General features: G+C 39.5%; 1 pseudogene; it reads left to right on the top strand.

The window, feature by feature from the left end:
• The first annotated feature begins 9,111 nt into the window (after positions 1 to 9,111).
• LOC113292827 lies at positions 9,112 to 10,836 on the top strand (annotated as a pseudogene).
• The last annotated feature ends 5,143 nt before the right edge of the window (positions 10,837 to 15,979 follow it).

Here is a 15,979-nt window from a genome sequence, read left to right as displayed (position 1 = left end):
ATTATTCAATACTCCATCTCACATGGAAACCACTCCCCCTTACATAATGATCCGAAAACCATATGCATTTTTAGTGTGAAGTACACATTAACTCCCCCTTTTTTTCAATAAAATTGGCAAAGGTACGAAAACTAGAGGGATCCTAATGAAATTTTCATTGAGACATTTCATGACCAAAAGCAAGCACATATCAACTTTTTAGATGCAATCATATAGCCGAAGCTAAATGATTTCATCAAGGATTTTATAAAAATACAAGATAACTCATATAGTATTCCACAGCCGCACTCCCCACAAAGATTTGGCAATTAAGCACAAGTTCAATTAAGAACTCTCCCCCATAAAATGTCATTCCTGAAATAACAACAAGAGCGACCTTACTTTCAAAAGAAAAGAAGGATTTCTTAAAAACCAACACTTAACAGAGTAAATCAACTTACGGAAACAAATGCAAAATTGAAATAAACACTAACTGGATTCCAAACTCAATTGCCCAAAAGATCGAGATAAACACAGGGGAAAGAGTTGTAAGAAACTAATGAACCAAAACAACACCAATAGACTGCCGTAAGTGTTGAAATGTAGCAGTGTCTAGTGGTTTGGTGAGAATATCAGCCAATTGTTGTTCGGAAGGCAAAAATTCCATATTTATGATACAATTTTCATAGAGATCTCGAATAAAATGGTACCTTATATAAATGTGCTTTGTTCTTGAGTGCTCAACGGGATTCTCAGTGATTTGAATCGCGCTAGAGTTATCACAAAATATCTTCATTACTCCAGTATCAATTCCATAATCAACCAACATTTGTTTCATCCATAGAAGTTGAGTATAACATGAGATGACATCGATATATTCTGCTTCACATTGGACATTTATTGTGAATTTTTTTCTTGCTATGCCATGCCATGCCAAAATATTCAGACCTACATAGTAGAAACCCCCTAATGTACTATTTCTGTCTTCTACACATCCTGCCTAGTCAGCATATGAATACATAGAAAGGTCAGTGTTGGTATCAAAAGTATAAGATAAACCATACCCATCCGTGTGATTCACATATCGTATGATCCTTTTTGCATCTGCAAGATGAGATTCCTTTGGATTAGCCTGAAATCTAGCACAACAACCAACATTAAAAGCAATGTCAGGTCTAGTAGCTGTAAGATATAAAAGGCTACCAATAATAGATCGATACAATTTTTGATCTACGCTTACTCCTTTCTCATCTCTGTGTAAGAAAAATATGCTAAGGATCTACGCTTACTCCTTTACCAGTGGTGGGCATAGGTGTCAGTTTCGTAGTTGACTTATCCAAGACGAATCTTGAAACAAGATCCTTAGCATATTTTTCTTGAGATAAGTAAATTCCATCCTTATGTTTTTGAATTTGTAATCCTAAAAAGAAATTTAATTCACCAACATTGCTCATTTCAAATTCCTTGACAAGAGATACTTGGAAATCTTTTGCAAGTTTTTCAGAAGTTGAGCCATAGATGATGTTGTTAGAGCACTGCTCGGTCGAACTCGCATGCGTTGATATCTCAAGCATGTTTGTCAATGTTAGTGATCAAAACTATAAATCTTGATTTCTAGTCTACTATTAGCTAAGTCTCGGACTAGGATAGAAAGTGTAGTTGTGCTCAAGACTCCATGACGATCATCATACAAAGATGAAGAACTACTCAAGGAACTGGTGGAACTTCATCGACTAAAAGGTATGTGGAGACTTGAACTTATATATCACTCAAAAGTCTATCTACTATATCTCCTATCTTGATACAAAATTCGTTTTGCTATATACACTTTGATTATAAAAATTTGTTATTTCGAGCGAGTTTATCTCACTTATCTATTTCTCGAAATATGTGTTGGTAAGATTTCGCTTTGGCCAAGTTCATCTTTACTAGTGACGAAAGTCATGATAAGTTTCAATCACTTGAAAATGGCTTTGACGAAAAATGGTTTGTGAACAACAACTATATAAAGTCCTCTAAGAATGTTTCAATGATTGAAATGCGAGTTTAGATTATATAACCATTGTTGGATATAAGAATTGTGTGATAAATCATACATGTATAAGTCCTTATTCCTTGAACAAAAATATGTGTACTTTGTTGGTAAGGAAAACCGGAACAGAGTCAGCGAACCCAGTCCGCGTACTGTAGGAGGTTCTCTTCCCGAGAAAATCTGCTGGAGGTTGTGAACTATTTACAAACTTATTGCGGGTACTTAAATCCGCGTACCAGTTAGCGTACTTAAGTTAGTTATTTTCTAAAAACGATTATTCGTGAACTTAAACTTATATAAACTAAGGAATGCAAGTTTTCGAACCGTGGTTATAAAGTTCAACAATCGATTCGAGTGAATCAAATCGTTTTTTTTTTCAATTGTATCTGTTATAAAGATCTAAGCAATTGAACAACTCTCTAACTAGTTCATTTGAGTCATTTAACGTAGTTGTGGTTAAGAAGAATATGGTTGATATGAAAGTGCTCATATGGATAACCATTTGGTTAAATACTGTTGAACCAACTAGATAAACGTTCATTTCATTTGTGTGTAACAAGATAAGTTTCGATCTAACGGTTGAAGGATATTAGCTTAAATCTAATCAGGTTTTCATCTAATGGTGAATATTGAATGCTTTGTTACTAAGATAACATTGATTGCAAACCCTGATTTCAAAGACTATATAAGGGAGAACTCTAACAACTGGGATAATCCCCACACCTCCTGTGTGATACTAGTTGTATTAGCTAGAGTCGATTCTCCTTTGACATTTAGGTTTCTATCGAGACCCTGTAGGTTAACGACTTGAAGACTTCATTGGGATTATGAAGCCAAACCAATACTACTTTCTCGTAGTTGTGTGATCTGATCTTGTTGTTTCTATCGTACTAAGCAAAATCCTAAGGATTGACTTGATATTGATTTCTCCAATAGGAAAGATATAAAAGTAGTCATAAACATCTTCGTCTCATAGTTTTTGATTCCACAATATCTAGTTTCACCATCATAGGATTTAGATTATTGTGAGGTGATTCATAATAGTAAGCTGTTTTTCGGGAATATAAGTCTGGTTTATCAATTGGTCCCTGTTCACCTTGATTTATCAAAAGACGGAAAAAACTCATAGGTATTTATGTGGGAGACAGATTTATCTATTACCGTAGACTTTTCTGTGTGATACAGATTTGTTTATTAAAGTCTTCGACTTTGGGTCGTAGAAACTCTTAGTTGTGGGTGAGATCAGCTAAGGGAATCAAGTGCGTAGTATCCTGCTGGGATCATAGACGTATGAGCGCATCTGTACCTTGGATCAGTGTGGGATTGATTGGGGTTCAACTACAGTCCAGACCGAAGTTAGTTTGTAGTAGGCTAGTGTCTGTAGCTTCTTAATACAGTGTATGTTCAATCTGGACTTGGTCCTGGGTTTTTGTGCATTTGCGTTTTCCTCGTTAACAAAACTTCCGGTGTCTGTGTTGTTTCTTTTCCGCATTACATTTTGTTATATAATTGAAATATCACAGGTTGTACGTTTGAATCAATCAATTAGGAAATCCAACCTTTGGTTGTTGATTGAAATTGATTGATACGTGAACATTGTTCTTTGGTACCGTTCAAGTGATTTCTCTTGTATTCAAATAAACTCGCAAATTTCTATTTGCTTGAGTAAGTATTGAATCAAGAAAGAGAGATATAACTCTTTGATATACTTTTATTAAGATTGAGTCTGACTGTCTAGTTGATTCTCTTAAAAGTATATTGGAGTAAGTACATACAGATTTCTAATCGAAATATCGGGTGTGGTTGTTAGACCCCAAAAGAGGAACATATCCCAAAAATGTTATCTTCAAATTCGTTACGGTTCGACTTTTATTCGCAAAAATGACGCCTAACATGTGAGATAGTGTGATAATAAAAATGTGAATGGATCCTTCCTCCGTATGTATGTTTCTAAGTTCATTTAACTATGTTTAGTTCAGGTCATTTATCTAAAGTTTACTTTAAATATGAGTCTTTCAAATGAGAGATGTAAATAAAGTATCTCCAGTTTTACCGATCATATGGTGAGGTTTTCCCGACTTATACTAAACATGCGAGATGAACATCATACATATATTAAAATTTCTAAGTAACCTGCTTAAATATCTCACTCTATGATTATAAATATCAGACGCTATCACCCTGTTCGTAATTTGGATAAATTCTCATTTGGAAAAAAAAGTTCATCATAAACAAAAAGTGCAGGGAATCTTAAACCTTCGTTCGTTTCTCTAATTTTCCGTAGTGTACACGCACACACAAGGATCACTTGTTCCCCTTAAATCATCTTGTAATAAGATCCTCGACCTTCTTTTTTTGATCGAAAGAGAATAATTTCATTAGATGGAAGAATTAAAAAAGTAGCTACCAGAAGTGGCTAAGGAAAAAGAAAAAAATTCAGAAACTAAAACGAAAAAACAAGAGATTACAGGAATATTGAATCCCAACTATTGTGTATAATGCTAGCGAAGTTCAGGAGAACTCTTTTCCCTGATCATCCATGAGAACTTTGCATAGAATGATGAGCACAAGTATTGTGAACATGGATCAGTGAACAATACAAATGTGTGAAAGGACAATAGCCGCACATCGCTAGAATTCTCTTAATTAACTTAAATATAATATGGAAGGGATGCTCCACTCATCACCAATTGGTTTTGAGTTGGATGCCCGCAGACTTTAACATGGTATCAGAGCTAAGCCCCATATCCAGACCTGTGTACGCCGAATGAAGGCCGAGTCACTGGCCGAAGTGTTTAACCGATTTTGTCACTTGTACACCTGGGGTGTAGGCCGATACTGAGGTATTATCCCCCGATTTAGTCACTCATCTGTACACCTGTGTTACCGATTGACTGGTTACTCGTACGTAGGTCCACGTGATAGGCCGAGTGAACTGCCTTACACATGAGGGGGCGTGTGAAAGGACAATAGTCCCGCATTGTTAGAATCTGTTTAATTAACTTAAATATAATATGGAAGGGCCGATCCACTCATTGCCAATTAGTTTGGGGCGTGTGAAAGGACAATAGTCCCACATCGCTAGAATCTGCTTAATTACTTAAATATAAAATGGCAGGGTCACTCCAGTCTTTGCCAATTAGTTTTGAGTTGGATGCCCGCAGAAAACCCAAATAGTTCCTAGTTATTATCTTTCGGGGACCATTAATAATCGTAGTTATTAAAAAACCATGCCAGCCATATAGCTAGGGCTGCACAAAACCGAACCATAACCAAAAACCGAAACCGAATTTTTTAACCGAACCGAACCATAACCATATTCCTATGGTTCATTAATGGTTGTCAGTTTCAGATAACCGACAATATCGGTTTCGGTTTAGGTTTTGAAATAAAACCGAACCAATAACCAATTGGTTAACCGATTAATAGTGACCGTAGGATTAAATGATTTTAGGCCGTGGATGGGGATATTTAACCCTAATAAGTAATAACTTACATCACTCTTCAGTCTTCTCTTCTTTCATAGATATTATCAGAAAGCTTTCCCACAGACAGTTCAACTTCCAACTTCACTCGACTCAACTGATTTTAGGCAGATGTGCTTATGATTTGTAGAGGAAATTGGTTCAGGAAGCTCTTTCTCGTGATTCTTCTGGTGCTGTTCAATCCAACTTCTCTTTGATTACTCCTACTTCTGGTGTCTTTCAGGTTTGATTTCTTTTTGAAACTTTGTAGATCTGGGTTTTATTTCAGATTCCTTTAAAATTTTTTTACTAGAAATGGAGATTTGGGGGTTTTGAATCTGCTATTGAAATTACTGATTAAATTTTTTTTTAATTTTTCGTTTTGTTTGATTTTTGTACCTTTATTCTTGATTTACAGGGATCTCTGCAAGTAGTTTGGTTGTGATTGTTGTCATGTTCATATTTATGTGATTGTTGTCATGTTTATGATTTTAATTATGATATTAGGGTTTGTAAAATTGAAAAAAATTGGGGATTTCAAATGTAAAATTGGTCATTTAGGTTGATTTACACAGTGGGTTTTGCTTAAATGTATGGTTTAAATTAAATGTATGGTTTATCACATTGAAGACTTGCCTTTTGACAATGCGAGGAGGATCCAGTTCAACACCTACTGCCTCTGTTTCTTCTAATAAGCGGCCACCTCGACCTCCACCTAATGCAAGTTCAGATGGAGGTGCAAATTCAGCTGGAGGTGCAAGTGCTGCTAAAGATGCTAGTGTTGCTGGAGATGCTAGTGCAGATGGAGATGCAACTGAAGCTGTCATAAAAGTGACAGAAACACATAGCAATAAGCGTAAAACCCCTGAAGATGCAACTGAAGATGACACATAAGTGAGTCAAGTGACAGAACCAAAGGGAAAGAAACGTTCTTATGTGTGGAACCACTTTGATATGGACCCCAAGCCTTCGAAATATGCAAAATGTCGCCACTGTAAGACAAAGATTGCAGCTCAGGGTACCAAGTATGGGACATGTGGTATGAATAATCATTTGAAGATATGTAAAAAGAAGCCCAAGGAGGAAAAAGGACAGCAAACGCTTGATTTTCAACCGGCTAGGCTAGGAGGAGAAGGAAAATTGGTTGCGGCAACTTTTAATCAAGATGCATGTACAAAGGCAGTGATTTTATTTGTGATTTTAGATGAGCAGCCGTTTAGAGTGGTTGAAGGAGAAGGGTTCAAGGAACTTTGTAGGGTACTTGAATCCAGATTCAAGATCCCTTCTCGTACGACCATTTCGCGGGGTGTGTTAAATTTGTACGAAGCTGAAAAGGAGAAGATGAAGAACTACTTCAAGGAAAACAATGTGAGAGTTTGTCTCACCACTGACACATGGACCTCAAATGCCCAAAATAAAAGATACATGGTTGTAACTGCGCATTTTATTGATAAAGATTGAAAGCTGCACAAACTGGTAATCTACTATTGCTCATAACAAAGGCAAGAAGAAGGCCCCTCCTCCTCCTCCTATACATGCTCCATATATGGAAGATTGGGCCAATGCAAGATCATTTGGAAAAATTTTAAAGGTATTCTATGATTTGACTGTCAAGTTTTCTTACTGTACTCGTGTTACTTCACATGATTTCTTGTTTAACGTAAGTGTCATTCATAGAACAATGAACACATGGGTAAAAAGTTCAGATCCATTTCTCTCTGGTATGGGCACTAAAATGCTAGACAAGTTTAATAAGTATTGGGGAGAATATGAGAAAATGAACACTCTCATGTTCATTGCTGTTTTGATTGATCCACGTGAGAAGATGAAAGGTTTAAATTTTATTCTTGATACTTTAGATATCACGGGTCCGTCATTACGTAAACACTTATCGACTTATGTGAAAACTGATTTTCAAGAACTTTTCGAAGAGTACAAGTGTCTCTATGCAAATGATGAAAACATGTCTACTGCCACAGGTGATTGTAATAATGTTACTCAATCTTCTGGGGTTACTGATGATGAAGATTCTGCGTATGCTAGTCTAATAGCAGAGAGAGCAAGAGAAGATGAGGAGGATGACAATATTGAGGGGAAAACTGAGTTGGAGTTATATTTAGAGGAGAAACGTGAACCGAGAATTAGCCCTAGCGGTGTTCAGTTTGAAATTTTAGGTTGGTGGAGGACTAATAGTACAAGGTATCATGTATTATCACACATGACGAGAGATATACTAGCCATACCAGTCTCTTCTGTTGCCTCAGAATCTGCCTTTAGTACTGGAAGGCGAGTTATTGATTCATATCTAAGTTCACTGCTGCCTAAGACTGTTGAGGCGTTGATTTGCACGCAAAGCTGGTTACGGACACCGGTTGATCTTGATCCGAACACCTTAGGAACTGATGATGCTGAAGATGTTTCAGGTATTTTCTCTACTCACTTTTGTAAAATTCTGATTTGTTATTTTCTGTACTCACTGTTTGTCACTTATTGATGTAATTTCTTGCAGAATTTTTCGGTTCTCTTGCAACTTCTAAGTTCATCCGCATTGACATAGATGATGATGAAGAAGAAGAAGATTCAACTTTGTTATCGTGAAGTTGATTATAAATGATTTAACGGGTTAGCGGTAAGTTTCTCTAGTTTGTAGTTTTAGCAGTTGATATTTTTTTAGAACAAAACTTAGATTTGTATAAGCATATGAATAGCCAAGTTGAAACAATGAACTGTCAATAATGTGAGTACTCTCCTTTACGCCAAAATAACTTAAACTCATGCCATTGCCTTTGAAGGTAGATCATCTTAGTCAACTGTTATGAATGTTCAGGGCTTACTTTACTTGTAACTTCTTCATATTAGTACAATTCTATTGTAGTTTCATTGGTTGAGGTGATAATGCAACATTAAAATTAGAAATGCATATTCCAGTAAAAGGATCATCCTCAATTCCAGCTAAACGAATGCTTATTGTTTAGTGCTTCTCTACCATAGCGGTTGCTAATCTTGATGTTCTTAGTTACATTATGTACCATTGCACTGATCATGATTGAGAAATTCATATTTAACTCGAGTTTGCGTATGTGCAGGTTACCATTACAACCTCCTGTGGAATACCCAATTTCTACACATGCAAAGTGTATTCACTGTAACAAACTATTTCCTGTCGACCCTTTTAGGAATGAGATCTCTATGTTGATTTTCCATCTAAAGATGTGGTCAGTTATGAACTTATGATTATGATTTTTTGATGTTTTTTCGTTTTTGTTATTAAGGAGAAACTAGACTCTTTAAAATTTAATGTTTCTATCAATATGTATTGGAAGTTGGAACATTTGATGTATTTGAAACTTGAGTGACAGGTTCAGAAAAATTTGCCCGTCATTTTTGTGAGACTGACAGATATAAAAAATTTCAGTGGTTAACCAAAAACCGAATGGTTTTCTACAAAACCGAGTTGGAACCGAACCGAGAAAAACTGAACTACCCAAATGGTTTCATTGGTTTTCATTATTGGAAACCGAGTAGTTCGGTTTCGGTTTAATTTTTTCCAAAAACCGATGAAAACCGAACCATGTGCAGCCCTACATATAACATCTTCGTACATATTAATATCCATTCCATCATACCAGAGATATCATGGGCGATGGTAATTATTCCCACGAGGTTTTTGGAATTTTCTCGTGGGCTGATACGTACGATGCTACTCAACCCCACAATAAACAACTTTATTATCAACTTATTCTTCCGCAAGCAGTCAGCCAGCATTTGAGCACTTATAAATACACCACAAAATTTGAAGAGATTTCAGAAAACACACAAACCCGAAAGAACATCAGAGTCTTGTTAAGACATATATACAAACTTCATATCACGGGAAGTAGCAGTATAGATGTGAAACCAGCTGAAACACAAGAAGTTAGCATCAAAGATCAAGCTCAATTATGGAATATGATCTACGGTTTTGCTGATTCTCTTGTTGTTCGTTGCGCAGTAGAGCTTGGCATTCCAGATATTATCAAAAACAATAACGGGCCAATCACACTTGCACAACTTTCATCAAAACTCCCAATTCCGAATGTCAACTCGGATCACTTGTACAGAATTGTAAGATATTTAATAAACCTGAATATCTTACAACAAGAAATTTGTCGTAATGTTAAGGTCTACTCACTTAAACCAGCTGGTACTTTACTTTTAAGAGATGCAGAAAGAAGTATGGTGCCAATATTATTAGGCAATACACAGAAAGATTTCTTGGTTCCATGGCATTTCGTGAAACAAGGTTTAGTAAATGGAAGTACAACAGCATTTGAGAAAGGAATGGGTATGGATATATGGAAGTATATATTTAGAAGGTAATCCAGATCAAAGTCAGTTGTTTAACGAAGGAATGGCTGGAGAAACAAGTCTTTTAACTAAAACTCTAATCGAAGATTGTAGAGATACTTTCCAAAATTTGGATTCTCTAGTCGATATTGGTGGAGGAAATGGTACAACAATTAAGGCAATCTATGAAGCTTTTCCTCATATCAAATGTACACTTTATGATCTTCCTCATGTTATTGCTAACTCAACTGATCACCCGAATATCGTAAAAATACCCGGTGATATGTTCAAGTCTGTTCCCAGTACTCAAGCTATCTTACTCAAGGTGAGTGTGTCAACTTATTGTCTTGCTAGTCTTTTAGATATGAGCCTTCTCCTAAAGGATTGATATTTTTTTCTTCTTTTGTTTTGAATTGTAAAACAGTTGATCTTGCATGGCTGGACTGATGAACAATGTGTCAACATTCTAATAAGGTGTAAAGAAGCAATAAATCAAGAAACAGGGAAAGTGATCATAGTAGATGTAGCACTTGAAGAAGAATCTGAACATGAACTTACAAAGACAAGATTGATTCTTGATATTGATATGATGGTGAATACAGGTGGTAGAGAGAGGACAGCAGATGATTGGGAAAATTTGCTCAAACGTGCAGGCTTTCGGTCTCATAAGATCAGACAGATTCGTGCTATTCAGTCTGTCATTGAAGCCTTCCCATAGTAAATGCTCTAAGGAGTACTTTTCTCTTTCTCTGGGAAGTGTACGATTATGAACAATAAGTCATCTTCACTTGAGGAGATGTTTCCCTATTTCCTTATTTTGTTTCTTTTCCCTTGTGATAAGCATGTTTCCCCTAATTCCTATTTTTATTTTTTTGTTTTGTTTTGTTTTTTATTTTCTCTTGTGATAAGCTCCTGTCAAAGTTGTCTTTCATGCGCGTGCTGTTTTTTCTTTCTCCAGTCATATTAGGCTGTTGTTTCTGTTCCTTTTGTAATTGGAAATCATATTCGGCTGTGCACAGCTTGGAACACCCTAAACCAGCCGACTAAATTGTTGTACAAGCATGTTTTTCTGTCTGAAAATGGATTAATGGAGCAAATAAAAAAACTAAATGGGAGTCGAGGTAAATAAAGGAGAGATTGTGTCCTTCAGCAACAATGGTGTCATTAGGCACAATGGAATATCAAAACATAGATAATAACCAGAATTATACGGAATAAAAATGGAACTAACATTTAATCTGGGAATAAGACAGAAAAGTTTGTGTGCGCTACTAATTATAACAAGAAATGAGATCAAATGCCAAAAGATTAATAGTGCTGTGGGCACACGAACCGCGCGCGTGTCCGAACGCTCACAATCAATCTTTAACATCTAGGGAGATTATGATGACGGTACCCTGGTGTTGATTCATTGGCTCAAAACCTTCGGGCTTATCATGGACTCATCCAACCACTCCAGGCGTGGCGTTTGTGCATGGGATATAAGTATTATGGAAAACAAAACATATAAGCAAACACGTGCGGAGCTAAGTGAATGTAAAGTGCTGAAATGTAAATAAGACCATGGTTTACGTGGTTCAGCACTAAGGCCTACATCCACGGGATTTGTTGTTCTACTATGTTCTTCACGGTTACACGAATAGTTGAATGATTTTTGGGGTTTACATGTTTCTCTCCTCTCAGGGATTAACTTACCTTTGCTATTTCTCTCTCTCTCTCCCCTTCCCTTCCTGATGTTTTCGATCCCCCTTCCTCTTGGTGGAGATTGGGTATTTATAAGGTTAGAACGTGGGACCCATCTCTGAAGACCGTTGGAACCTTATCTTCTTGTGTCCTTGCGTCCATCGCGCGGAGGTCTGCGTTTCCCCCTTGATCCCGCAGAGGCATCCTCGCTCGTTCCACAGGTTGGTCGACACGTACACTGCTCGGAGTGTTTAATGTGGGTAGTTGAGGGGTCTGCTCGTGTCAGACAAGTGTCTTCTGCCCCTGTCAGCCCGTGTCAGCTAACTTTCTCTCCACCGTTGATCTTGGCTTCTCTTTTGGGGATGAGATAAAGTAACTCCTCGGACTTTATTTGGTGTTTCGTGACCCATCATGTTTTGATGTTTTTGGCCTGCATGCTTTCCACGTACCTCTTTATATACACGTGTCTGATAGTGAGATATATGTGTACACAATTTGCCCCTTTTCTTCGGGCTTGAATGACTAATGGGTGCCTTGAAGAAAAACTATCGTCGCATATTCTTCTCACTCCTAATAACTTCTCCTAGATACTTGGGCACGTCTTTTATTCGTGCATTAACTGCTTATGTAACGGGCACGTTTTCCCATTCCTCCCTTAATTTCCTTCTCTTTCTTTCGGGTATTTTAAGGATAGAAAGAAAATTTAATTTCATTCTTCCTAAACACTCTCTCAGTTTTCATTCTTCCTTTAAGTTTTCTGTCTGTCTTCATTGAACCTGTGACCTTAAATTCTCTGTCAGTCTTCATTGCACTTGTGATTTTGAATTTTTTGTCAGTCTTCATTGCACCTGTGATCTTAAATTCTCTCCACCTTAGCATTAACCACGCCCGCTTCTCCTGTTTGTTTCTTCTACTGCTGTTTTTGCCGGTAAGTTTTCCTTTTCTTTATTTCCACCGTTTTATGCTGTGTTGACTTGTGAATTTTCTGCTACTGTTGTTCCTTGTTTGTGATGAAGAACTTCTTCTGATGCTTGCATACTAGTTTGCCCCTGTTCTTCGTCTTAAATTAAGGAAGCCATTACTTCGAGGGTGAAATATTGAGCATGTATACTACTTTTAGGGTTGCTACGTTATCGTGGTTGTATTGCTATGGATGTGTTTTTTGATTTTGGTGATAACTTGTTCTTGATTTTATTCTTTCCGCAGCCATGTCTGACCGTCCGCGGCCTACTTATCAGACTCCTGATTCTGGGTTATCGAGATCTCCTCCGCGTCGAGATTCTCAAGATGATGTTCGTCGGAGTCGAGTTTCTTCTGGAGCGAAAGCCTCGTCCTCTAGGGAAGATATTCCCCCGATAAATCCGTCTGGTTCTCGAAGAGTCTTTGATCGCTCAGTGGCTTGTCCTCGTGATGATACTAGGAGTACGCAGGCTCCGCCCCGCGCTGTTGCTTTTGACATTCCTCCTCTACGTTCGTTAGTGCCCGAGCATCATCTACGGTCTTCTCAAACTTTTAAAGGGAAGAATACGAAGAGCGTAGCTCCTAGGGTTGAATCTTCAAAGAATCCCCCCGTGAAGAGAAAAGCTTCGGAAGCGTTTGTTAGTTCATCCGGCCCCGCCGAGGAGGATGAGGCTGCTCCCTTGATACGCAGTGTCTCTGTTAGCAGGAAAAAAGTAACCTTCAAGCATATCGATCTTGAAATATTCAAGGAAAAGCATGAGCTTCAAGCCTTCGGGGTTCGTTTTTATGCCCCTGAGGATGATATTACGTTTGAGCTTATCTCCAAGTACGAATTCGATGAGTTTCATTTGTTAACGACGGTTGGGGCATTCGAGGCTGGTCTGATGCTGCCGTTGTACAAATCCGGTGATTCCTTCTACTACGACGTGCTCGCTAGTCGTGAGGGTTCTTCCACCAATACTCATAGCCGTTCCGTATCCCAACTATCGGGGAATTATCTCCGCGCCCTGAATTAATGCTATCTGCGGAGTAAGGGGGAAACGTCGATGACTTGTTACGTTCCTAATCCCATGGAGAAGGAATGGTATACTCCTGAGAATTTCAATAACTCCTTTGGGGATTACGTCAATAGTAGGAATCGCAAGCCGTGGAGTGTCAGCCTTCGGAATCTCCCTGCTCCTCGAGGCGAGATTCGTCTGTTAAATGAGGTCAGCGATGCCAAGCTGAAGTATGTTCCTGGCACGGAGGCGTCCAGTCGTCGGAAACTCTTCCCCGCGCGAGAGAGGATCAAGCGCGATCATGATTACGAGTGGCACGCTACCGTTATCGAGATAGTTGGTCCGTGGGCTTACGGTTGGATTCCCGGTCCCCGCGGTTGGCGGCCTACCGAGAATAGTAAGCCGCGCGAATCTCCTCCTGTTCGCTATGGAGATTTCTGCCCCTGGCGTCTGAACTTCGCGGGCATGAATTTTCCTTATGCCCTGGACGTCATAGAGGGAGACGAGGAGGATGGTTCCGGTGCTATACTCCCACCGAAGAATATCTCAGCTGCTCAGGTACGCAGATTCTAGCTGCGCTTCTTTTTTAGAACTTCCATCAGACGGGAAAAATAATTCTTTTTGTGGTGTTGGTTTCAGGTATTGAAGAAGAAAAAGATTATGCCGAAGCAGTCTTCTACTACGGTGATGGGCGAGGTTGAGGCCCAAGAAGAGGTTACTAGTCCAGTGAACGAAGAGTTTGCTGAAGACGAGATTACAGATGGGGAGGAACGTACTGGTACCTCCCCTATCAATGTCGGAGAAGAGGTCTTCGCTGGTCACGCTGGTGATGAAGGAAGGAATAAAGTTGTGATGGCTGATGACGTTGTCATCGGGGATGTTTCCGTCCCTGCGGGTGATGTCGCGGATACCCTTCCCACTTCTCAAGAATTTTCTTTTGATCGGATGTATTCCACGGGGGAGTTCTTTGACGAAGCCCTCGATTTTCCCGAGGACTTCTCTTTACTTTCCCCCAATGATGATTGGGATGTTCTTGGTGGTGATGGTAATGGGGATGCTACTGTAGAAGACGTTGGTGCGGAGGAGCCTGCTGTGCATGTTGGAGCGGAGGAGCATGCTGAGGGGGTCGAGTCAGAGAAAGGAAAATCTGTCGTTGACGCGCCCGCCGATAGTCTTCCTCAGTCGCCGACGTCTGAGGGTGAGGACGCCATCATGGATTGGTTTAAGGAAAAGAATCTTCTGTTTGTCTCTCATCCCGCTCCTGTGGTCGCTGGGGAAAAGGAATCCACCGTGTATACCCGTCGCATGATGGAGATGTCTTCAAAGGCGCAGGTGTCTGAAGCCTGGGGAAAAAGGTTGACTGTTCCCGAAGCTACCCTCGTGCCGGAGCCTCCTACTTCCGTTGCCGATATGATGGCTATCGCCGACGGGTATCAATATGGCTTTCCGCAGCAGCGTGTGCTTGAGGTAAATTTTCGTACACACTTGTACGTGACGATCAGACGCTTCGGTGAAATAATGTTTGTCATCTTGATGTGTAGATGATGAGGAGCGAGCATTGTAACCACGTGCTGTATCAGTTCTTCAAAGCGAAATCTCTGAAGCTCGAGGCTAAGCTTCGTCATCGAGAAAAGGAATTATCTGCGGCTGAAGTGGAAATTGAAGAGCTAAAGAAAAGCCTTAAGGAGAAAGAAAAGCTGGGTGAAGCAGAGGCTGATCTTCGGTCAGAACTTGTTGCAGTGCGCGCGGAGTTAGAGCAAACTCGTAGCCAAGTTTCCACTTTCACAGGTTTGGTTCTTTTCCCTCGCCGTATGTCGTCATTCTTTTATCTTTTAGTTGTTCTGTCTGAGTCTCCCCACCCTATCTCCAGTGGGTGGCGTCCCCGAGCTGATATGGCTTCGAAATGAAAGAGTTCGGCAAAAATCTCGTATTAGAGATTTGGTTGAGAAAATTAAGAGTGAAGCTAAGAAATGGGATGCTCGGGCTGAGGTATGGCGCACGCGGCATGTTCAGATGGTCGACATGCAAAATCTGTACAACCATGATCGTGCTTTATTTAATGGCACACTGCTTTGGACCCGTGATAGTCTGCGGGAAGCCCGTGAGCGTACTTCCTTGTTGGAGTCTAGGATTCAGCGGTTGGAGGAAGAATTACAGACGGCTCGATCCATTCCTCTTTCAGGGGTCCAGGATAGTATGCTCTGTCTTGCCAGAGAAAGGGATGATGCTCGTGCTGAAGTCTACGCTCTCAGCAATGCTCTTTCCGCGTCTCGTTCCGACGTAGCTCGTCATGCTGAGTCTGAGAGGAATCTCGAAGTGTGCATGTACAGACTCAGCAAAGGGGTCTCAGAGATAAATAAAGAGGTCGACCACCTTCGTCATATGGACTCGATGAAGCAGGTAGAATTAGATGCCTGTCAATTTACTCTCACCAACCTTCAACTAGACTATAAGAAATTATCCGCGGAATATGATCATCTTGATGAAGCGCGAGATGCGGTTGTTAATGAGTATGAAGAGGCTTCGGCTTGTGTCGA

The sequence above is a fragment of the Papaver somniferum genome, chromosome 7 (assembly GCF_003573695.1).
Source record: "Papaver somniferum cultivar HN1 chromosome 7, ASM357369v1, whole genome shotgun sequence".
NCBI classification, from domain to species: Eukaryota; Viridiplantae; Streptophyta; class Magnoliopsida; order Ranunculales; family Papaveraceae; genus Papaver; species Papaver somniferum.
The sequence above is the reverse complement of the archived record's forward strand: the minus strand, read 5'-3'. Positions and strand labels throughout refer to the sequence as shown.